This window comes from Nerophis lumbriciformis, linkage group LG15 (genome assembly GCF_033978685.3).
Source record: "Nerophis lumbriciformis linkage group LG15, RoL_Nlum_v2.1, whole genome shotgun sequence".
In the NCBI taxonomy this organism is placed as follows: domain Eukaryota; kingdom Metazoa; phylum Chordata; class Actinopteri; order Syngnathiformes; family Syngnathidae; genus Nerophis; species Nerophis lumbriciformis.
In genome coordinates this window covers 15,492,501-15,515,000 of record NC_084562.2, presented here as the reverse complement: position 1 = coordinate 15,515,000, position 22,500 = coordinate 15,492,501, and the positions used below count along the sequence as shown (strand labels likewise).

Below are 22,500 nucleotides of genomic sequence, written 5' to 3'. Positions count from 1 at the left end.
TACATTGCCAAAAGTACTTGGCCACCCATCCAAATGATGAGAATCAGCACTTAGGCATGGAGACTGTTTCTACAAACATTTGTGAACGAATGGGCCGCTTTCAGTGATTTCCAGCGTGGAACAGTCATAGGATGCCACCTGTGCAACAAATCCAGTCGTGAAATTCCCTCGCTCCTAAATATTCCAAAGTCAACTGTCGGCTTTATTATAAGAAAATGGAAGAGTTTGGGAACAACAGCAACTCAGCCACCAAGTGGTAGGCAACGTAAACTGACAGAGAGGGTTCGGCGGATGCTGAAGCGCATAGTGCAAAGACTTTCTGCACAGTCAGTTGCTACAGAGCTCCAAACTCCATGTGACTTTCTAATTAGCCCACGTACAGTACGCAGAGAGCTTCATGGAATGGGTTTCCATGGCCGTGCGGCTGCCTCTAAGCCATGCATCACCAAGTCCAATGCAAAGCGTGGGATGCAGTGGTGTAAAGCACGTCGCCACTGGACTCTAGAGCAGTGGAGACGCCTTCTCTGGAGTGATGAATCGCGCTTTTCCATCTGGCAAACTGATGGACGAGTCTGGGTTTGGAGGTTGCCAGGAGAACGGTACATTTCGGACTGCATTGGTGGAAGAGGAGTTATGGTGTGGGGTTGTTTTTCAGGAGTTGGGCTTGGTCCCTTAGTTCCAGTGAAAGGAACTTTGAATGCTCCAGGATACCAAAACATTATGGACAATTCCATGCTCCCAATCTTGTGGGAACAGTTTGGAGCGGGCCCCTTCCTCTTCCAACGTGACTGTGCACCAATGCACAAAGCAAGGTCCATAAAGACATGGATGACCGAGTCTGGTGTGGATGAACTTGACTGGCCTGCACAAAGTCCTGACCTGAACCCGATAGAACACCTTTGGGATGAATTAGAACGGAGACTGAGAGCCAGGACTTCTCGACCAACATCAGCGTGTGACCTCACCCATGCGCTTTTGGAAGAATGGTTGAAAATTCCTAAAAACACACTCTGCAACCTTGTGGACAGCCTTCCCAGAAGAATTGAAGCTGTAATAGCTGCAAAAGGTGGACCAACATCATATTGAACCCTGGCACTTCAAGATCATATACGAGTCAAGGCAGGTGGCCAAATACTTTTGGCAATATAGTGGATCATCAAGTTAAAGATCTTGAATAAGCCTTTGCATTATGAGGATTTTTTAATATAACCCATTGCCTAAGTTGGTTTAAATTATATAAAAAACTAATAATAACAAAACAACTGGCGTCATCAGAACATAATATTACTATCATTAAGTTCATTACTCGTGTTCTTAATATCGGTTGTGAGCTTACACAAACCCCAACAGGGGTGAAGATGCAACATTTAACCGTAATTTCAAAGTTGAAAAATAAACTAAAACTCATTAACAAAAAAAAAAAAAAGGCTCTGAGGGAAAAAGTACAACTGTGTAGAAACTACAAATATGTGATGACTATATTGCAATGATTAAATGTGATGCAAGTTTAACATTGAACTTTTTTCGGCGTATACCCGCCTGGTTCATTCCCTGCTTTTCTGTTCTGTCCGGGACCGGAACCTGGGTCATGGGCATGAGAGACCAGTGTGCTAACTACCAAGCTAAAAAAATAAAACTTGGCCACTTAACCCACTTAACTGTTCTCCAGGTAGTGATGTTTACCAACATACACATTTAATACATAAATAGCCATTTCTAGCGGTCCATTTTTGAAAATACAGTTCAGGCAGACTACACCTTGGACTGGTTGCCAGTCAATCACAGGGCACAGATTTGACTCTTATCCACCGTAAACAATTATAACGCCAATTATTATTACCACTGCAAGATATGACTGTGTACTAACCTCATCCAAATCAAGGCATTGCAATTGCACAAACTCATTTGTTCTTCAAAGAATAAAATCATCATAAAATAACAAATATATATATATTTACCGCTGGTATTTCAACAATATAAAATAGATATAATATATTGTAATGTATTTATAATAAAAAAATAAACATATACCAGAGGTGCCAGAGATGGGGTCTATGCGCCTGTTAACAGGGAAACCGAGTGTGTAAGTTCTCAGTAGAACCTCGATTTGAGAACCCCTCCCTACTCGCTACATACAAAGACGATTTACCAACAAGGTCAAATGGATTGCATTTTTTAAATTCCTGTTCATTGTAGCTACATGGCTGCTAAAGTTATAGAGTTTTAGGATTTCAAACTTGGAGTGCACCACAGGGCTAGTGACAGTGTGTGTGCGTGTCGGCTGGGCAGCTGAATATGTGAACAGTTCAGCTTGTTGTTGTTTTGGGTTTGTTATTACAAATCCCAAAACCAGTGAAGTTGGCACCTTGTGTAAGTCGTAAATAAAAACAGAATACAATGATTTGCAAATCCGTTTCAACCTACCATATTTTTCGGAGTATAAGTCGCTCCGGAGTATAAGTGGCACCGGCCGAAAATGCATCATAAAGTAGTAAAAAAAACATATATAAGTCGCATTTTTTGGGGAAATTTATTTGATAAAACCCAACACAAAGAATAGACATTTGAAAGGCAATTTAAAATAAATAAAGAATAGTGAACAACAGGCTGAATAAGTGTACGTTATATGACGCCTAAATAAGCAACTGAGAACGTGCCTGGTATGTTAACGTAACATATTATGGTAAGAGTCATTCAAATAACTGTAACATATAGAACATGCTATACGTTTACCAAACAATCTGTCACTCCTAATCGCTAAATCCCATGAAATCTTATACGTCTAGTCTCTTACGTGAATGAGCTAAATAATATTATTGGATATTTTACGGTAATGTGTTAATAATTTCACACATAAGGCGCTCATGAGTATAAGTCGCTATGAAAAAACTGACTTGTAGTCCGAAAAATACGGTATATTCAATTGAATAGACTGCAAGACAAGATACTTAACATTCGAACAGCACAAGTGCAAGTTAAAACTCTACTATGCCAAGCGAAAGCCATTTATCAACAACACCCAGAAACGCCAGCGGCTTCGCTGGGCCCGAGCTCATCTAAGATGGACTGATGCAAAGTGGAAAAGTGTTCTGTGGTCTGAAGAGTCCACATTTCAAATTGTTTTTGGAAACTGTGGACGTCGTGTCCTCCAGACCAATGAAGAAAAGAACCATTTGGATTGTTATAGGCGCAAAGTTCAAAAGCCAGCATCTGTGATGGTATGGGGGTGTATTAGTGCCTAAGGCATGGGTAACTTACACATCTGTGAAGGCACCATTAATGCTGAAAGGTACATCCAGGTTTTGGAGCAACATATGTTGCCAACCAAGCAACGTTAACAAGGACGCCCCTGCTTATTTCAGCAAGACAATGCCAAGTCATGTGTTACAACAGCGTGGCTTCATAGTAAAAGAGTGTGGGTACTAGACTGGCCTGCCTGTAGTCCAGACCTGTCTCCCATTGAAAATGTGTGGCGCAATATGAAGCCAAAAATACCACAACGGAGACCCCGGACTGTTGAACAACTTAAGCTGTACATCAAGCAAGAATGGGAAATAATTCCACCTGAAAAGCTTCAAAAATTGGTCTCCTCAGTTCCCAAACGTTTACTAAGTGTAGTTAAAAGGAAAGGCCATGTAACACAGTGGTAAAAATGCCCCTGTGCCAACTTTTTTGCAATGTGTTGCTGCCATTAAATTCTAAGTTAAAGGGGAACATTATCACCAGACCTATGTAAGCGTCAATATATACCTTGATGTTGCAGAAAAAAGACCATATATTTCTTTAACCGATTTCCGAACTCTAAATGGGTGAATTTTGGCGAATTAAACGCCTTTCTATTATTCGCTCTCGGAGCGATGACGTCACATCGGGAAGCAATCCGCCATTTTCTCAAACACATCACAAACACCGAGTCAAATCAGCTCTGTTATTTTCCGTTTTTTCGACTGTTTTCCGTACCTTGGAGACATCATGCCTCGTCGGTGTGTTGTCGGAGGGTATAACAACACGAACAGGGACGGATTCAAGTTGCACCAGTGGCCCAAAGATGCGAAAGTGGCAAGAAATTGGACGTTTGTTCCGCACACTTTACCGACGAAAGCTATGCTACGACAGAGATGGCAAGAATGTGTGGATATCCTGTGACACTCAAAGCAGATGCATTTCCAACGATAAAGTCAAAGAAATCTGCCGCCAGACCCCCATTGAATCTGCCGGAGTGTGTGAGAAATTCAGGGACAAAGGTCCTCGGTAGCACGGCAAGCAATGGCGGCAGTTTGTTCCCGCAGACGAGCGAGCTAAACCCCCTGGATGTCTTGGCTCACACCGTTCCTTATGCCACCGAAGATGATCAAGAGAAGAATATCGACCCTAGCTTCCCTGGCCTGCTGACATGAGGGTATGTCTACAGAATATATTAATTGATGAAAATTGGGCTGTCTGCACTCTCAAAGTGCATGTTGTTGCCAAATGTATTTCATATGCTGTAAACCTAGTTCATAGTTGTTAGTTTCCTTTAATGCCAAACAAACACATACCAATCGTTGGTTAGAAGGCGATCGCCGAATTCGTCCTCGCTTTCTCCCGTGTCGCTGGCTGTCGTGTCGTTTGTCGGTTTCGCTTGCATACGGTTCAAACCGATATGGCTCAATAGCTTCAGTTTCTTCTTCAATTTCGTTTTCGCTACCTGCCTCCACACTACAACCATCCGTTTCAATACATGCGTAATCTGTTGAATCGCTTAAGCCGCTGAAATCCGAGTCTGAATCCGAGCTAATGTCGCTATAGCTTGCTGTTCTATGCGCCATGTTTGTTTGTGTTGGCTTCACTATGTGACGTCACAGGAAAATGGACGGGTGTATATAACGATGGTTAAAATCAGGCACTTTGAAGCTTTTTTTTAGGGATATTGCGTGATGGGTAAAATTTTGAAAAAAAACTTCGAAAAATAAAATAAGCCACTGGGAACTGATTTTTAATGGTTTTAACCCTTCTGAAATTGTGATAATGTTCCCCTTTAATGATTATTTGCAAAAAAAAAAAAAAAGTTTCTCAGTTCGAACATTAAATATCTTGTCTTTGCAGTCTATTCAATTGAATATAAGTTGAAAAGGATTTGCAAATCATTGAATTCAGTTTTATTTATTTTTTTTACCATTTTCACAACGTGCCAACTTCACTTGTTTTGGGTTTTTTTCTATTTCAAACCCTGAGGTTTGACTGTACTACAGTATATATTTTATATAGATTTCCGAAACACGAAAAATGTTTTAAAAAAACAAGCTGTAGCTTATGCAACTAGAATCGAACAAAAAGTACATTTTGCTCCAAGTCTGACAGAAGAATCTTGGCAGAAACGGCACGACGGCAACAAAAATGTTCTCATCAGAAGAAGCGTCTCCGTCAGCAGAAATGCCTTCCCTCATCTTTTCGATACATAAACCAGTTTTCCCCCCCAAATTGGACGAGCGAGCAGAGTTAACGCGCAAACACCCTGACACATACCACCATACTTGCCAACCTTGAGACCTCCAATTTCGGGAGGTGGGGGGTGGGTGCGAGGTTAAGAGGGGAGGAGTATATTTACAGCTAGAATTCACCAAGTCAAGTATTTCATATATATATATATATATATATATATATATATATATATATATATATATATATATATATATAAAAAGAAATAATTGACTTTCAGTGAATTCTAGCTATATATATATATATATATATATATATATATATATATATATATATATATATAAATAAAAGAAATACTTGAATTTCAGTGTTCATTTATTTACACATATACACACACATAACACTCATCTACTCATTGTTGAGTTAAGGGTTGAATTGTCCATCCTTGTTCTATTCTCTGTCACTATTTTTCTAACCATTCTGAACACCCTCTCTGATTATGCATTGCTGTGTGGCACGCACAAAAGTGCTTTCATCAAATGCACTAGATGGCAGTATTGTCCTGTTTAAGAGTGTCACAACATTGCTGTTTACGGCAGACGGACTGCTTTACTGTAGACGTTCTTTATATTGTGGGAAAGCGGACTCAGGTCTCCGCCTGAATTTCGGGAGAAAATTTGTCCCGGGAGGTTTTCGGGAGAGGTGATGAATTTCGGGAGTCTCCCGGAAAATCCGGGACGGTTGGCAAGTATGCATACCACACACACAGGCGAAATAAACACTTGGCCCTGCCTCATGCGTGCACGCGTGTTCTGTTCTTTTATCAGGTTGGACCTGCAGGGACATCCTACGAAGGTTGATGAGCTCCCTGGCTGCTTTAATCCTGATCATCAGGAAAGAATCTACCCACCTCAGCATTGCTACCAGCACCAATGAATCCTCCCTCTGAGGCCTGCACGAGCTGGGTTTTTTTTTTACGTCTTTAATGTTTTCCTCGTGTGGTTCTTTAATGCATCCCAGGAATCAATTTACTCCGTGTTTTTTTTTCTTTGCATAAGATTTCGTGGTCAATATTTTCCCAAACGAAAGAAGAATAAAAGCCGGGTTCTGGATGGCGGCCTTGCCTCACCACGAGCGATTTGAGCGCCCGCCACATTTTTTGATGCGGACGGTGTGTGTCTTTAAGTAGATGTATGTGTGCATCTTTAAGTGGCCGGGAGCAGCAAGTTAATGGCCCGCTCTTTCCTGTAGAGCAGCGGAATCAAGTGCCTCTAATGGGAGCAATATATCTGTCTAAATGCTGCTTATCACAGGGGCTCAACAGATGAAGGGATGAACAGCTTCGAAAAAGAAAGGGCTGCGTGGAAACAGATGTGGACCCCGGAGAACGATAGAGGACTCTGCACCGTCTGAAGGGACTTAGGAAGTTAAGTAAAGGTTTTGTCTTTGCGTCCAACACACGTCTTTTCCTCTCCAGATTACTGTCATCTCCCAGGGAAACACTTCATCACTGTGGAGTTTTACTAGTCTGCACACAGAGCCGTGGATTCAACGGTATGTAGTGGTGTAAGGTGCGGGATTCCATCGGTACTACCGCGTATCGATTCACATAAAAGGTTCAAACTAGAGATGTCCGATAATGGCTTTTTTGCCGATATTGTCCAACTCTTAATTACCGATTCCGATATCAACCGATACCGATATATACAGTCGTGGAATTAACACATTATTATGCCTAAATTTGTTGTGATGCCCCGCTGGATGCATTAAACAATGTAACAACTCAAGTTATGGAAAAAGATGCCATATTTATTATTGAAGTCACAAAGTGCATTATTTTTTTTTTAACATGCCTCAAAACAGCAGCTTGGAATTTGGGACATGCTCTCCCTGAGAGAGCATGAGGAGGTTGAGGTGGGCGGGGTTGGGGGTAGCGGGGGGTGTATATTGTAGCGTCCCAGAAGAGTTAGTGCTGTAAGGGATTCTGGGTATTTGTTCTGCTGTGTTTCTGTTGTGTTACGGTGCGGATGTTCTCCCGAAATGTGTTTGTCATTCTTGTTTGGTGTGGGTTCACAGTGTGGCGCATAATTGTAACAGTGTTAAAGTTGTTTATACAGTCACCCTCAGTGTGACCTGAATGGCTGTTGACCAAGTATGAATTGTATTCGCGTGTGTGTGAAAGCCGTAGATATTATGTGACTGGGCCGGCACGCAAAGGCAGTGCCTTTAAGGTTTATTGGCGCTCTGTATTTCTCCCTACGGGCGTTTTAAAAAGTCATACATTTTACTTTTTGAAACCGATACCGATAATTTTGAAACCGATACCGATAATTTCCGATATTACATTTTAAAGCATTTATCGGTCGATAATATCGGACTGCCGATATTATCGGCCGATAAATGCTTTAAAATGTAATCCCTAGTTCAAACGATGTTATATTTTGAAACCTTTGTTGCACGTGACGTCACATCATTTCGTCACAAGAGCCGCATATAGTCGATACTACAATGATTACGTCGATATTTTTTACTATCACTAAATCTTTTGGCTTGTTTTTATTGTTTATAAACTCAGCCAAAAAGATTTTCTGTTAAAACATGCCGTATATAAAGATTTCTGTGGTCCACTTTATTTTGAAAACTATCGAAATACATGTAGGTTCCGGTATGTAATTGGGATTTGTTATATATTGTATATCTTATATACAAATATAATATAATAATATAACATATCAGTACATATGATATACTTTATATAAATGATGTAAATAATACATATGTTATATTTTGAAACCTTTGTTGCACGTGATGTCACATCATTTCGTCACAAGAGCCGCATATAGTCGATACTACAATGATTATGTGGATATTTTTTACTATCACTAAATCTTTTGGCTTGTTTTTATTGTTTATAACCTCAGCCAAATATATTTTCTGTTAAAACATGCCGTAAATAAAGATTTCTGTGGTCCACTTTATTTTGAAAACTATCGAAATACATGTAGGTTCCGGTATGTAATTGGGATTTGTTATATATTGTATATCTTATATACAAATATAATATAATAATATAACATATCAGTACATATGATATACTTTATATAAATTATGTAAATAATACATATGTTATATTTTGAAACCTTTGTTGCACGTGACGTCACATCATTTCGTCACAAGAGCCGCATATAGTCGATACTACAATGATTATGTCGATATTTTTTACTATCACTAAATCTTTTGGCTTGTTTTTATTGTTTATAAACTCAGCCAAAAAGATTTTCTCTTAAAACATGCCGTAAATAAAGATTTCTGTGGTCCACTTTATTTTGAAAACTATCGAAATACATGTAGGTTCCGGTATGTAATTGGGATTTGTTATATATTGTATATCTTATATACAAATATAATATAATAATATAACATCAGTACATATGATATACTTTATATAAATTATGTAAATAATACATATGTTATATTTTGAAACCTTTGTTGCACGTGACGTCACATCATTTCGTCACAAGAGCCGCATATAGTCGATACTACAATGATTATGTGGATATTTTTTACTATCACTAAATCTTTTGGCTTGTTTTTATTGTTTATAACCTCAGCCAAAAAGATTTTCTGTTAAAACATGCCGTAAATAAAGATTTCTGTGGTCCACTTTATTTTGAAAACTATCGAAATACATGTAGGTTCCGGTATGTAATTGGGATTTGTTATATATTGTATATCTTATATACAAATATAATATAATAATATAACATCAGTACATATAATATACTTTATATAAATGATGTAAATAATACATTTGTTATATTTTGAAACCTTTGTTGCACGTGACGTCACATCATTTCGTCACAAGAGCCGCATATAGTCGATACTACAATGATTACGTCGATATTTTTTATTATCACTAAAGTTTTTGGCTTGTTTTTATTGTTTATAACCTCAGTCAAAAATATTTTCTGTTAAAACATGCCGTAAATAAAGATTTCTGTGGTCCATTTTATTTTGAAAACTATCGAAATACATGTAGGTTCCGGTATGTAATTGGGATTTGTTATATATTGTATATCTTATATACAAATATAACATAATATAATAATATAACATATCAGTACATATGATATACTTTATATACATTATGTAAATAATACATATGTTTTATTTTATATTGCTACTATGGTACATTTTTAGTCTACTTTATACCTTTTGTTTTCGCCCTCTTTTTGTGCCCTTGTGTGCATTATCCTTTCCATCCTTTGTAACTGAGCTACTGTGTGGAACAATTTCCCTTGTGGATTAATAAAGTTTGTCTAAGTCTAAGTACCAAAATCTTGGTATTGTGACAACCTTAGTAATTTCTATTAAAAAGTTAAAGAATAGGTGAAAGGGACAAGCAGTAGAAATGGATGGATGGATGGAATTAAAGTGGAAAACATTTAATAGGAATCATTTAAGGTCGCAGAACCACAACTGAAAATATTAGTATGAATAGGATTCCTGAAAATGCCTCTGCTTTGTCACTGTGATCTTCCTCCGACTGTGCTTGGGTTTATTTGACACAGGCGGCTTATCTGATTCTAGACCGCACCGGTCAGCGGCCAGAGAAAATGTCACCCTGGCAGGGCAGAATCAAGCTGCCAATTTTCTTGGCAGAGTCTCCAGCAGCGGCCTGTGTGATGCCTTTAATCGGCCCCGCCCCACCGCTCTGTGCAGACCAGCCAGGTCCGCGTCCATGACTTCATCAAAACACGTATTAGAAGTTTAAGCACGGTCTGACACCAAAGGCAAACATTTGGATAAACATGTTTGTATGCAAACATTTAACTGAAGAAAAGTCTTACATTTTTATTCTGATTGTATACTCCATCTAGTGCAGGGGTGTCCAAACTTTTTCACTTGGGGGGCCCCTTTGGGCTAAAAAAATTTGATCGGGGGGCCGAAAGCTGACTGCATGTAAAGTAACAATATATATATATATATAGCCTATAAATACGTATATGTGCACATATTATATTTAAATAATCAATATATAATCAATGTATTTGGATATTAAGAGTACCGTATTTTCCGGACTATAAATAATTATATTTGGTACATGGTGTAATGATAAGTGTGACCAGTAAATGCCAGTCAAACATGAGAGATACATGATGGCAATATGACTCAAGTAAACAACACCAACATTGTATATGTTCCATTGAAAATATAGAACATTACACACGGCGCTCAAAAATCTATTAAAATGTTTTAGTACGACTTTGGTAAGCTATGAAGCCGCACCGCTTGATGGATTGTCTGCGCATTAAACATACGAGAAGTGTCATGGTGTGTGTATAAGGTAAGACATTTTTGCCGTTTTGTTTCGCAATATTATGCAAAAGCAACTTTTCTTAGCTTTTGGTACCTGCTGATCTGTATTTGGGATCTGCATAAATCCTGAAAAATTGCGCAGGTCCGCCGTAGTCGATAATCTTCTTCTTTGTCTCTATCTTCTTGTTATGGGACATTCATCCTCCGCTGTTGCCATTTTTAATATAAAGTAGTTTAAAGTTCTCACTTATATCTGTCAGTACTCTCGCCATGGAAGTGCTAAAACATACCGGTGTAGTGAGTTTACATTATTCACCCAAGGAACTTTAGTTATTAGAGAGTTCCGGTCGGACAGTTTTTGACGGGACACATTTCAGGCCATGTTGTTGCACTAGTGAGCCACGGATGTTATTGATTGAAGTAAAGTCTGAATGTCATTAAAACAGTTAGCTCCATCTTTTGACAATTCTTCCACTCCCATCCTTGCACGCTACACCACTACAACAAAGATGACGGGGAGAAGACGCTGCCGAAGGTGAGCCACGTAAATAAGACCGCCCACAAATCAGCATCTCCTCATCCGTGGCTCACTAGTGCAACAACAACGTGAAAAACCGTCTGACCGGATCTCTACTAACTAAAGTTTCTTGGGTGAATAATGTAAACTCACTACACCGGTATGTTTTAGAGCTTTCATGGTGAGTTTACTGACAGATATAAGCTAGAACTTTACACTACTTTATATTAGAAATGGCAACAGTGGAGGATGAATGTCCCATAACAAGAAGATAGAGGGAAAAAAAAGAGCTTATCGTTTACGGTGTCGCCACGGACTACAAAGGGCGGACGCGTGCAAATTTTCAGGAGTTATGCAGATCCCAAGTACAGATCAGCAGGTACCAGAAGGTAAGACAAGTTGCTTTTGCATAATATTGGGAAACAAAACGCCAGATAATTAGTCTTACCTTATACACACACCATAAGAATACTCGTATGTTTAATGCGCTGACAATCCATCAAGCGGGGCGGCTTCATACCTTACCAAAGTCGTACTAAAACATTTTAATAGATTTTTGAGCGCCGTGTGTAATGTTCTATATTTTCAATGGAACATATAAAATGTTGGTGTTGTTTACTTGAGTGATATTGCCATCATATTGCAGTCTACACGTATCTCTTATGTGTAACTGCCATCTACTGGTCACACTTATCTTTACACCATGTCGCAAATAAAATTGCTTCGAGGTCGGTAAGCAAAACCAGATTAATTCCATTCATTAGGCGCACCGGGTTATAAGGCGCACTGTCGAGTTTTGAGAAAAATAAATGATTTTAAGTGCGCATTGTAGTCTGGAAAATACAAGTTATACTTAAAAGAAAACTGGTTTTGTTTAATAAAATTCTACCCAAAATTTAATAAACTCAAACAAGAGAAGTATCCAATACTTATTTTTTCGAAAGTAAATCTGTACAGGAGATATGAGCATCTACATCAACAATATGATTTAACTGAAAAAGAAAATACAAATAAAATAAAATAAATAAAAAAGGGTTGAGAATTGCTACAAATAAGAATGGCGATCCATTCAAAAATCTATTTTTTTTTTTTTATAGTAGATGAATGCAGAAACTTAGTTGCGATGACAAAATCCCGACCATGAGCTTGACACGACTGTGACTGATAAATAAAGTGCAGCATTGTTGACATCTCCAGGAGACTAAATGAGCGTGGATGTAAAACGATACATAAAACATGGCTCAAGTCTGAAGATGACCTACATTTGTCAGCATCATAAACGAGAGCGTTCTTCGACAGCAAAAAAGCCAAAGCCGTGCAACTTTGTGCTGACGCTGCGCGATGGCACGAGTACAAACAGCCTTTTGTAAGATGCCAAGAGCAAAACCATCTTCTCGCACCCGGCTCATATTTGCTGCAAAAGAATGATGCAGCCCAATTTTTTTTTTCCTCAGTTGCTTTTGGTCGATTGATTTACTGCATAATCATAGGGAGATGTATCAAAATGACGATATAAAATTGCTTCCGCATGTCTCAACTTGTTTAGGATACAGCAGCACTTATACTATAATATACAGTCATGTAAAAAAAACAAAAAAAAACTCCTGCACACTAAAGTGTGAACATTTGGCAAAATGTGCATCTCTACTGGGTGGCCTCAGCTTTTATGTTTCTAATAAATAACGGTTATAAAAACCCTAAACTTTGACCCCTTAAGTCGGATTGGCTTGATATTCCAAGAATCATCACATTTGGGACATACTAGTGATGAGTAAATGATGCCTTAGTGAGTGTGTGGCACACTCACTCACTGTATTGACACTGCACTGCTAATGTGTTGGTGGTGCATCATACTGTTTACAAAAGTCTATACATTTTAACTGTAAATAAACATGTTTTTTTTCTTTATGAATGACTGTGCAGAAAGGAATATAAAACTCTGGTCAAAGTACCAAATAGTAAACAGTATTGTTTGATCTATCACTAGTACAAAACCCAAAACCAGTGAAGTTGGCACGTTGTGTAAATCGTAAATAAAAACAGAAAACAATGATTTGCAAATCCTTTTCAACCTATATTCAATTGAATAAACTGCAAAGACAAGATACTTAACATTCGAACTGGAAAACTTTGTTATTTTTTGCAAGTATTAGCTCATTTGGAATTTGATGCCTGCAACATATTTCAAAAAAGCTGGCACAAGTGGCAAAAAAGACTGATAAAGTTGAGGAATGCTCATCAAACACTTATTTGGAACATCCCACAGGTGAACAGGCTAATTGGGAACAGGTGGGTGCCATGATTGGGTATAAAAGCAGCTTCCATGAAATGCTCAGTCATTCACAAACAAGGATGGGGCGATTGTCACCACTCTGTCAACAAATGCGTGAGCAAATTGTTTAAGAATAACATTTCTCAACCAGCTATTGCAAGGAATTTAGGGATTTCACCATCTACGGTCCGTAATATCATCAAAAAGTTCTGCGAATCTGGAGAAATCCCTGCACGTAAGCAGCAAGGTCTGGAAACCAACATTGAATGCCTGTGACCTTGGATCCCTCTGGCGGTACTGCATCAAAAAGCGAAACCAGTGTGTAAAGGATATCACCACATGGGCTCAGGAACACTTCAGAAAACCACTGCCAGTAACTACAGTCCGTCGCTACATCTGTTAAGTGCAAGTTAAAAGCAGATGTATGTTACCGATTGTCCAGAAGTTATTGACCAGTTGTCTGGTGATTACACATACATGTGAAAATATCTGTACCACATGCATGGTGTTTTGAAAATCCTGACTTGACAAAATAAAAGGAGGCTAAATTAGAATATACAATACATATTAGAAGCACCTTTCAGTATGCTGCAGGGCAGCTATATACCACAACCATGGCATTTTAAAGTTAAAGTTAAAGTACCGATGATTGTCAATCACACACTAGGTGTGGTGAAATTTGTCCTTTGCATTTGACCCATCCCCTTGTTCACTCCCTGGGAATGATTTTTGGTGATTTAACCCCCAATTCCAACCCTTGATGCTGAGTGCCAAGCAGGGAGGTAATGGGTGCCATTTTTATAGTCTTTGGTATGACTCGGCCGGGTTTTGTACTCACGACCTACCAATCTCAGGGCGGACACTCTAACCACTAGGCCACTGAGTAGGTGTAGTAGTAACATATTGAACAATGATATAGTATATATCTGTATCATGAATCAATTTAAGTGGACCCCGACTTAAACAAGTTGAAAAACGTATTCGGGTGTTACCATTTAGTGGTCAAATGTACAGAATATGTACTTCACTGTGCAACCTACTAATAAAAGTCTCAATCAATCAATCAATCAATCAATGCTATACGTGCATTGCGATAGCACGTACAAATATGCATGAAAACACTCTGTGGAGGTCTTGCTCCTCCGGGTTCACTGGACCACCAGTGACGGACATGACAGCCGTGTTCATCTTTGCGAACAACGATTTATTTTGCAATAAGTTGTGCTTTTCAGCCATGTTAAGTTAAGTTAAAGTACCAATGATTGTCACACACACACTAGGTGTGACGGAATTTGTCCTCTGCATTTGACCCATCCCCTTGATCACCCCCTGGGAGGTGAGGGGAGCATGTTCTAGTTTCTCTCGCTCGTTCTCCACCATCAACAACCTCCTCTCCTTCCCGACTGCTGCCTTTAACAGAGCGACAAACACTCACAGCCGTGTCATCTACGCACCTGTCACTAATCTCGAAGCCGATCCTGAAACACCCCGCTTCGCTGCAGGTCCGCAGGCCACGCCCCCCCACACACTCTTACAGACATCACATGGTACGGTTTAGTAAGCGCAAACAGTTTTTGCTATATTGTAAAACGTACAAACATTTCTTTGGAGTGATGAATTACGAATCCAGACGAGTAGAAACGCTATGGACGGCTAGAAGACTAAAAGGCACTCCGGATGAAAAAATAAAAATACAGTGAACTTGTTCAAAAGATGGCGCCAAAGCACAAACAATAAAAAAACAAATGTATTTTTATTATGCAAAGAAAATCCCATAAATTAGCCGCTCCGTTTTATAAGCCGCAGGGTTCAAAGTGTAGGAAAAAAGTAGTGTCCTATAATCCAAAATTTACGATACATTTTGTTTCTCGTTCTCGTTGTCCGTATAGTAACTTTAGCATGAACATTAATCACCTTCATCCTAGTTAACAGTGTCCTAACCGGTTAGTAAAAAGGGGGAATTATTTTTAAAAGTCTGGTCAGACCAGCTTGTAAAGGACCTACTGTACAAAGAAGGTTAAATTAAGTTCTTGTCATTAGTGTCCTTTTCTCTGTCCTCGTCAGCCTCTAAACACGTCTCGTCTGTGCCCGCTTTATTTACTGAAAGAGGCAGTAAATACTGGAGGAGGAGGCGGAGAAAAAGGGAAAAAGCCGGGACTGGGCAGGGGTTTTAAGGGAAACAGAGCCAAGTGGAGGACGAAGGGAAAAAAGGAGGATTATGCTAATGTGTCCAAACGGCTCGGATCAAAGCACACGACGGAGAGATTTTCGCAAGGAAAAAAACATGAAGAGACGGACGAGGAGGCAAACGCGGCGAGTGAAGCGAGAAGATCTCAACCTTGCGGGAAATAAATGACAAAAGTCCCGGATTAAACTAAGGTGAGACGCATGATAAGGGGATGGAGGACATGACGCTGGGATGAGCCCATGAAGGTCTGGAGTGAGAAATTAACATGACAGGGAAGGAGGGGATGGGGTCCTAATCTTCTCCATTCCTGCTTTTGGTCCAGTTGTTCTCCTGCAGTCACAGCTCCTTTCTGATTGGCTGCGACTGCAGGGGGGTGGGATTAAAGGATGGAAAGGGGGGGATTTATTATATGAACTCAACACTTTTGTTTTTGCTACCGTCTTTCAGGAGCTCCACTCAAATACCGCATTTTCCGGACTATAAGGCGCACTTAATATTGTTTTTCCCCCTCAAAACTCGACAGTGCGCCTTATAAACCGGTGCGCCTAATGTACGGAATAATTCTGGTTTTGCCTACCGACCTCGAAGCTATTTTATTTGGTACATGGTGTAATGATAAGTGTGGCCGGTAGATGGCAGTCACACACAAGAGATAAGTGTAGACTGCAATATGACTCAAGTAAACAACACCAACATGTTATATGTTCCATTGAAAATATAGAACATTACACACGGCACTCAAAAATCTATCAAAATGTTTTAGTACGACTTTGGTAAGCTATGAAGCCGCACCGCTTGATGGATTGTCGGCGCATTAAACATACAAGTATTATTATGGTGTGTATAATGTAAGACATTATCTGGCGTTTTGTTTTGCAATATTATGCTGTGGGGAGGCGTGGCCTGCAGACCAACAGCGAGGCGGGGCACGCCGGGGTTGACCCCGAGATGGCGGCGAGGAGGCGTCGCCGGCGGGCCAGAGGCGAGGCGGGGAGCGCCGGGATCGTTGCCGTAATAAACATCAGGTGCGTGGATCGCCCGGCTGCGCACAATTGCTTAATCCCCTCCCAGTGTGTAAAAGGGCGGCAGCCGAGAACGACGGGTCAGGAGGAGTTGGAGAGCCAGCAGCGCATGAGGAGCGGAAGCGACTAAGCGGGAGACGCAGGCGAAGACGAGGCAGGCTGAAAAACGAACCAAAGAGCGAGCAGAGAAGAGGAGCTGAAAAGCGACCTGCACTAAGGTTTATTTGAAAAAATAAACAAAGTCACAACCCTGCTCGAAGTCATGTCTGTGCTTGGTGGTCCATGGAACCCGGTCGACAGTGGAAGTCTGTCACATATGCAAAATGAAGTTTTCTTACCTTCTGGTAGATAATGATCTGTATTTGGGATCTGCATAAGTCCTGAAAAATTGTGCGCTTTCGCCTTTGTAGTCCGTGCGAACACCGTTGTCGATAAGTTAATTATTTTTCTCTATCTTCTTGTTATGGGACATTCATCCTCCGTTGTTGCCATTTCTAATATAAAGTAGTGTAAAGTTCTTACTTATATCTGTCAGTAAACTCTCCATGAAAGCGTTAAAACATACCGGTATAGTGAGTTTACATTATTCACCCAAGGAACTTTAGTTATAGAGAGTTCTGGTCGGACGGTTTTTCACGGGACACATTTCCGGTGTTGTTGTTGTTTCCGGATGAGGAGATGCTGCTCCGTTATTGATTGAAGTAAAGTCTGAATGTCATTAAAACAGTTAGCTCCATCTTTTGACACTTCTGCCACTCCCGTCCTTGCACGCTACACCGCTACAACAAAGATGACGGGGAGAAGACGCTGCCGAAGGTGAGCCGCGTAAATAAGACCGCCCACAAAACGGCGCATCCTGAAGCGGCCGTCAGAAAGCGGCTTGAAGATTATTTGTAAAACATAATCTATGCAACATTTTGACCAAAGAACCACCATTACATGTTATGTAGACCACAAGGAAGTGTTTTACATTTAGAAAAAAAAAAAAAAAATATGACTCCTTTAATGCGCCTCATAATCCGTCCATCCATCCATCTTCTTCCGCTTATCCGAGGTCGGGTCGCGGGGGCAGCAGCCTAAGCAGGGATGCCCAGACTTCCCTCTCCCCAACCATTTTGTCCAGCCTGTCGATCTCACGATCCACTCTTCCCCCACTCGTGAACAAGACTCCTAGGTACTTGAACTCCTCCACTTGGGGCAAGATCTCCTCCCCAACCCGGAGATGGCACTCCACTTTTTCCCGGGCGAGAACCATGGACTCTGACTTGGAGGTGCTGATTCTCATCCCAGTCGCTTCACACTCGGCTGCGAACCGATCCAGTGAGAGCTGAAGATCCTGGCCAGATGAAGCCATCAGGACCACATCATCTGCAAAAAGCAGAGACCTAATCCTGCAGCCACCAAACCAGATCCCCTCAACGCCTTGACTGCGCCTGGAAATTATGTCCACAAAAGTTGTGAACAGAATTGGTGACAAAGGGCAGCCTTGGTGGAGTCCAACCCTCACTGGAAACGTGTCCGACTTACTACCGGCAATGCGTACCAAGCTCTGACACTGATCATACAGGGAGCGGACCGCCACAATCAGACAGTCCGATACCCCATACTCTCTGAGCACTCCCCACAGGACTTCCCGGGGTACACGGTCGAATGCCTTCTCCAAGTCCACAAAGCACATGTAGACTGATTGTGCAAACTCCCATGCACTCTCCCGATACGACTTATATATGAAACAATGGTAACACTTTAGTATTTAGTAACACTAACCCTAACCCTTATATGTTCCCCTAGTGTCCAAATAACTCTAAATCATACTTGCCAACCTTGAGACCTCCGATTTCGGGAGGTGGGGGCGTGGTCGGGAGTAGGGCGGGGGAGTGGTCGGGGCGGGGTTGGGGGCGTGGTTAAGAGGGGAGGAGTATATTTACAGCTAGAATTCACCAAGTCAAGGATTTTATATATATATATATATATATATATATATATATATATATATATATATATATATATATATATATAAATATATATATATATATATATAAGAGAAACACTTGAATTCCAGTGTTCATTTATTTACACATATACACACACATAACACTCATCTACTCATTGTTGAGTTAAGGGTTGAATTGTCCATCCTTGTTCTATTCTCTGTCACTATTTTTCTAACCATGCTGAACACCCTCTCTGATGCTGCATTCTGCTTCGTCTCCTTGTTGTGTGCGCAGTTGTGCACTGCACTCTCTAAAAGCCCTAGATGTTATTGTCACATATGCATGTACAGTAGATGGCAGTATTGTCCTGTTTAAGAGTGTCACAACATTGCTGTTTACGGCAGACGAACTGCTTTACGGTAGACAAAAACGTGACTGCTGTTGTGTGTTGTTGCCGCGCTGGGAGGACGTTAATGAAACTGCCTAACAATAAACCCACATAAGAAACCAAGAACTCGCCCTCAATCATTCTACAGTTTTAACGTGATTGGGCAGGCATGCTGTTTATATTGTGGGAAAGCGGATGTGAAAACAGGCTGTCGACACGTCACTCAGGTCCGCCTGAATTTCGGGAGATTTTCGGGAGAAAATTTGTCCCGGGGGGTTTTCGGGAGAGGCGATGAATTTCGGGAGTCTCCCGGAAAATCCGGGAGGGTTGGCAAGTATGCTAAATTAAGTATTTGTTACTTAGAATGTGTTCCCAATACTAAAATGTTACCCAAAGATCAAAACTAGGCCATTCATCTGCAATGCGCCTTCTAATCCGGTGCGCCCTATGGTCCGGAAAACACGGTACTACCGTTTATATTTCAACACTGCAATCCACGGTGTTTTCTCTTCTTATGAAATCTAAGGAAACCACCAAAAAAAAACATTTTGGTGGTTTCTTTAGATTTCATGATCTATAATGAAAATATTAATTTCAAAAGTTGTGCAAAACAATAGTATAAACATCACACCGGTTCCTACCAACTACCCGTCAACAATGAACCAACCTTCAAGGTGTGTGTATTTTCCCCGTGCATAAATCCAAGTGTGTTTTTCCAAACTTATGGTGCAAATCCATTTGTTGGAGAACACAGTGGAGAAAAGCCAAACTTTGCACACACACACACACACACTCCATACAAACTTTCCACGCTTAGGACTTTATTCCAGCAGCAAATCAAAACACCAGCGTTACGGAATGCAGGTTCAGTGAATTCAAACATACTTGGGTGGTATATTGCTGGTGTTGATAAGCTCTAAATAAACACCTCATGTTTGGCTCACACTTAATGCAATCCTTTACATTTTGTGTGTGAAAAAAGGCCACACACCAACATTTTATAATTTATTCTGCTTTGCTTTGACGCCACCTCATGCTAGCTCAAATCGTTTACACTTTAACATGCTCAGCGCCTTTGAACTCAGCAGGAGACATTAAGGACCCTCCTTACTCCGGTGTCACCGACATAAATGCAAATAAACGTGAAGGCTGCACAGAACATCTATGGAGGAGACAAATGGTGAACTAGAAGAAGATATATACATCTTTGAGGGGTATTCTGTCTCCTCATCTGTTTTGAACATCCCTGAACCAGTGTGGGCTGTTACATTTTATTATCTTGAACTCGGAAGAGAGTTCATGAAAGCTCTATCAGATATGAGATGGAAGACACATGTATAAGACACTGCACATAATTACCATATTTTTCCGACTATAAGGCGCACTTAAAATCCATTAATTTTCTCAAAACTCAACAGTGCGCCTTATAACCCGGTGCGCCTAATGCACGGAATAATTTTGATTGTGCTTACCGACCTCAAAGCTATTTTATTTGGTATATGGTGAAATTATGAATGTGACCAGTAGATGGCAGTCACACATAAGAGATACGTTTAGACTGCAATATGACTCAAGTAAACAACACCAAAATTGCATATGTTCCATTAAAAAAAATAGAACATTACACACAGTGCTAAAAAATCTATCAAAATGTTTTGGTATGACTTTGGTAAGCTATGAAGCCCCACCGCTTAATGGATTACTTCAACATATCAGTATTATTATGGTGTGTGTATAAGATAAGACATTATCTGGCGTTTTGTTTCACAATGTTATGCAAAAGCAACTTTTCTTACCTTTTGGTACCTGCTGATCTGTGTTTGGGATCTGCATAAATCCTAAAAAATTACGCGCGACCCCCTTTGTAGTCGATAAGCTTCGTCTTTTTCTCTATCTTCTTGTTATGGGACATTCATCCTCCACTGTTGCCATTTTTTATATAAAGTAGTGTAAAGTTCTTACTTACATCTGTCGGTAAACTCGTCATGAAAGCGCTAAAACATACCGGTGTAGTGAGTTTACATTATTCACCCAAGGAACTTTAGTTATTAGAGAGTTCCGGTCGGACGGTTTTACATGGGACACATTTTCGGCGTTGTTGTTGTTTCCGGATGAGGAGTTGCTGCTCCGTTATTGATTTAAGTAAAGTCTGAATGTCATTAAAACAGTTAGCTCCATCTTTTGACACTTCTTCCACTCCCGTCCTTGCACGCTACACCGCTACAACAAAGATGACGGGGAGAAGACGCTGCCGAAGGTGAGCCACGTAAAAAACGACGCATCCTGAAGCGACTGTCAGAAAGCGGCTTGAAGATGATCTGTTAAACATAATCTATGCAACATTTTGACCAAAGAACTACCATTACATGTTATGTAGACCACAAGGAAGTGTTTTCTATTCAGAAAAAAAATCATAATATGACCCCTTTAATGCGCCTTATAACCCTATGGTCCAGAAAATATGGGTGGCATTCTTCTCAGCATTGTCCTTTACACTCACTTCCTCAAGTTATTGCTTTCTAGCTCGTAGTACGTTGGATAATTATAGCAATCGCTACACCAACTAGGGGGAGGCTTGTGACCCACATTTTTATCCGATATAGACAACTCATTAGAAACGAAGGTATATCAAAATCCGGAGTATTATCACCTCCAAAACTGTGAATAGCAAGTAGAGATGTCCGATAATGGCTTTTTTGCTGATATCCGATATTCCGATATTGTCCAACTCTTAATTACCGATTCCGATATCAACCGATACCGATATATACAGTCGTGGAATTAACACATTATTATGCCTCATTTTGTTGTGATGCCCCGCTGGATGCATTAAACAATGTAACATTACCATGAATTGATTAACGTGGACCCCGACTTAAGCAAGTTGAAAAACTTATTCGGGTGTTACCATTTAGTGGTCAATTGTACGGAACATGTACTGTACTGTGCAATCTACTAATACAAGTTTCAATCAATCCATCAAAAACAAGGTTTTCCAAAATAAGAGAACAACTCCAGTTTTGGAAAAAAGTGCCAACATGGCACTGCCAGATTTATTATTGAAGTCACAAAGTGCATTATTTTTTTTAGTATGCCTCAAAACAGCAGCTTGGAATTTGGGACATGCTCTCCCTGAGATAAACCTGATACCCATTACAACTATGGGAAATACTAGAGTTTGACTTTCACAAAGTGCATTATTTTTAAATTTTTTTAAACATGCCTCAAAACAACAACTACAAAAACAATGAAGGCACACAGCTTCAGTCCAGAGTATACTACTTGCCAACCTTGAGACCTCAGAATTCGGGAGATGGAGGGCGGGGGCGGAGTTTGGTGGTGTATATTGTAGCGTCCCGGAAGAGTTAGTGCTGCAAGGGCTTCTGGGTATTTGTTCTGTTGTGTTTATGTTGTGTTACGGTGCGGATGTTCTCCCGAAATG

At 40.2% G+C, this 22,500-nt stretch overlaps 1 protein-coding gene across 1 annotated transcript in view; it reads right to left on the bottom strand.

Annotated features, from left to right (window-relative positions):
• The window catches only part of lrp4 (low density lipoprotein receptor-related protein 4), a 274,670-nt gene that overhangs the window by 112,725 nt on the left and 139,445 nt on the right, over positions 1-22,500 (bottom strand). The gene's annotated exons all lie outside the window — the stretch shown is intronic.